The following is a 3,683-nucleotide window of genomic DNA, read 5'->3' as shown; positions in this document are numbered from 1 at the left end:
TTGTCCATTTTCTTTGTTGAGGTAGATTAGCTTTAGATGAAGAGGCCTCATTATTGTCTTGATGTGTGATTGAGTTTTGATTATTAGAAACTCCCCCTGAGTTTATGGATCTTTGATTTGAGAAAGGGGAACTTTCTGTGAGTGATCTATTCTGACTTTTAGCTTCTTTTAATGACCCGACGGATGGTGTATTTTGAGTTCCGACGGATGAAGCTGATTGTCTCCCGATGGATGAAGCAGATTGTCTCCCGACGGATGAAGCATTCTGCAACTCGACAAATTTTGAATTTTATGCTTCATTAGTAGTAGATTTTTCTGCAATATCCTTTGTCATTGTTTCCTGATCACTTTCATCATCACTATCATCACTAACCATCTCCAAATTATCAAATTTAAGGCTCTCTTGGTAATCTCCATCTTGTAGTCCTTCAATCTTTTTATCATCAAATACAACATGTATTGATTCCATAACAATGTTGGTTCTCAGATTTTAGACTCTATATGCTTTACCAACAGCATATCCAACAAAAATCCCTTCATCTGCTTTAACATCAAACTTTCCATTTTGATCAGTTTGATTTCTCAAGATATAACATTTGCAGCCAAAGACATGAAGAAAATTTAGAGTTGGCTTCTTGTTTTTGAACATTTGGTAGGGAGTCATACACTTTGCTTGATTAACCAAAGAAATATTCTGAGTGTAGCATGCAGTATTTACAGCTTTAGCCCAGAAGTATGTTGGTAACTTTGATTCTTCAAGCATTGTCCTTGCAGCTTCAATAAGTGATATGTTCTTTCTTTCCACTACTCCATTTTGTTGTGGATTTCTTTCTTCTGAAAACTCATGCATAATCCCATTCTCTTCACAAAATGCTCTCATAACAGAAATCTTGAACTCAGTTCCATTTTCACTCCTGATTCTTCTAACTTTGAAATCAGGATGATTGTTGACTTTCCTTATGTGATTGATGATGATTTCACTAGCCTCATCTTTAGACTTTAGGAAATATGTCCAAGAGAACTTTGAGAAATCATGCACAATGACTAGGCACAATCTTTTCCTTGAGATGGACAACACATTGACTGGTCCAAACAAATCCTTGTGTAGCAATTGCAGAGGTTCTTCAATAGTTGAATCAAGCTTCTTTCTGAATGATGCTTTAATCTGCTCTTCTTTCTGGAAGGCATCACAGAGTCCATCCTTAGTAAACTCCACTTGGGGAATACCTCTAACCAGTTCCTTCATGACACACTCATTCATGGTCTTGAAGTTTAGATGTGACAGCTTCTTGTGCCACAACCAACTTTCATCTTGACTTGCTTTAATGAGAAGGCAAGTAATAGATTCTGCATTTGATGAGTTGAAGTCAGCTAGGTACACATTTCCTTTTCTCACTCCAGTGAGAACCACTTTGTTGCTCCTTTTGTTTATCATAACACAGGCTTCTGAATTGAAGGTTACTATATTGCCTTTATCACAAAGCTGGCTGATACTCAACAAATTCTGCTTGAGACCATCCACTAAGGAAACCTCTTCAATGATGATATTGTCTTTTGAAATCAAGCCATATCCCACAGTATAACCCTTGCTGTCATCTCCAAAAGTAATACTTGGGCCAGCTCTCTCCTTGAACTCTGTGAGCAGGGTAGAATCTCCAGTCATGTGTCTTGAACAACCACTATCCAAGTACCACAGATTCTTTCTGTTTCCCTGCACACATCAATACCAAATCAAGTTGATTTTGGTACCCAAGTTTTCTTGGGTCCTGCCTTGTTAGCTTTCTTCTTTTGTTTCTTAGGTTTGATCTCATTTGACTTGGGGATATCAGATTCATTCTTAGTCATCTGAGTTAAACCTTTAATGCATTCTATTTGCAAACATGTTATTTCAGTAATGCATGCTAAATGGCATTTGAGGCATACTAAATGCAGAATAGTAAGGATTAGGTGCAAATGGCATATTAGCAAATTGTGCATTCATATTTTGTGCAGACATAGCATTCATAGGCATAGAAGGCATGACATTCATGCTGGGAAAAGAAGGGGGTACATATATGGAAGTAGGCATGGCAAGTTTGCAATTAACAGACAAATGATTAACACTACCACACTTAACGCAGATTATTCTGGGAGCATACTTATCAGGTGTGTAGTTGTTATATTTGTTAATCCCTACTTTCCCATTTCTATTATTTTTCCTTTTAGTTTCTGTTTTAACCTCAATCTTTTCTAATTTATAATTCAATTGCTTGATGGACAGATGACCAACATTCACTTTCTTCTCCTTCTTCACTTGACTTGATTATCCTTGAACAAAGTTTGTAGAAACTGATCCATATTTTTCATTTAACTTGGTAAGTTTGGCTTTACTCACAGGTTTGATCACAGCCGACGGATGAGGATTTATGTCACTCAACGGATAATCTTTTTAATTATCCGACGGATGACTCTCATCATCTGTCGAGTCTACATCTGTTAGCAATCCTTCAACCAAAATGGATTCCATCTTCTCTTTACTCTTTTTCCAGGCTGCATCACAGAAGGACTCAATTCCTTGAACTTTGGTGATTTGAGCATAGACATCTCCAGATGATTTCCATGCCTTAATCACCTCCTGCTCTCGTTCAAGCTGTTTCTTCAAAATCTCCTCTTTCTTCAAGGACTCAGTTAATTCATCCTTAGTAATTTTACACTCAATTCTCAATTATTCAAATTCAATAAACCGAGACTCTAGCACATTGTTCCTCTCACTTAAAAACAGATTGTTTTCTTTGATTTTAGCATTTTCTTTAGTGAGAGACTTAAGAGTAACACACAAATGATATAATTATGTGGACATGTTATTAGTTGCATCATTACACTCAGCTTTAGATAAATATGCTAGGTTAGTGGTGATTACCTGATTACTTGAAGAACTTGTCTCTGTTTCATCAGACTTGGCCATTAGGGCTAGATTAACATAGTTGACATATTCATCCTCATCCAAACCATCTGCTGCCCAGTCATTTTCTAGTGTAATGAAAGCCCTTTCCTTTTGTTTGAGCAACTCAAAATACTTCTGTTTATAATCCACAGGCTCAAACTTCTTCTTGCTGGAATCTGACTTTCTACACTCACTGGCAAAGTGCCCTGCCAAGCCATATTTGAAATATTTGAATTTTGATTTATCCACCATATTTCTATTTGGATTAGCTGGTCCAAAGTTCTTCTTGAACTTGAGCTTGGAAAATATTCTGGAAAGGAATGAAAGATGTTCATCAATGTCATCCATATTATCTTGGCTCAAAGAATCTTCATTTTCTGCTACTAGCCCCTTGCCCTTGTTTTCACAGACCTTTGAAGTAGACTCAACAGCTTCTACCTTCACCTCTTTCTTTTTTTCTAACTCAGCAACCAGTGCTATGGACCCTCCTTCCTTCTTTCCTCTCTCCATCCTCTCATCTTGCTCTATTTCAAGCTCATAAGTTTTCAGGATGCCATACAGTCTCTCCAGGGTAAACTCTTTGTAATCCTGAGAGTTTATTTGTGAGACTGTCATTGGTTTCCATTCCTTTGGAAGATATCTAAGGAACTTGAGATTGGAGTCTTTTGTCTGATAGACTTTTCCATGCAACTTCAGAGCATTTAGTAGTTTTTTAAACCTAATAAAAATGTCACTGATAGACTCACTATCTTCACAATGA

This window comes from Apium graveolens, chromosome 9 (assembly GCF_009905375.1).
Source record: "Apium graveolens cultivar Ventura chromosome 9, ASM990537v1, whole genome shotgun sequence".
Taxonomy (NCBI): domain Eukaryota; kingdom Viridiplantae; phylum Streptophyta; class Magnoliopsida; order Apiales; family Apiaceae; genus Apium; species Apium graveolens.
The sequence above is the reverse complement of the archived record's forward strand: the minus strand, read 5'-3'. Positions refer to the sequence as shown.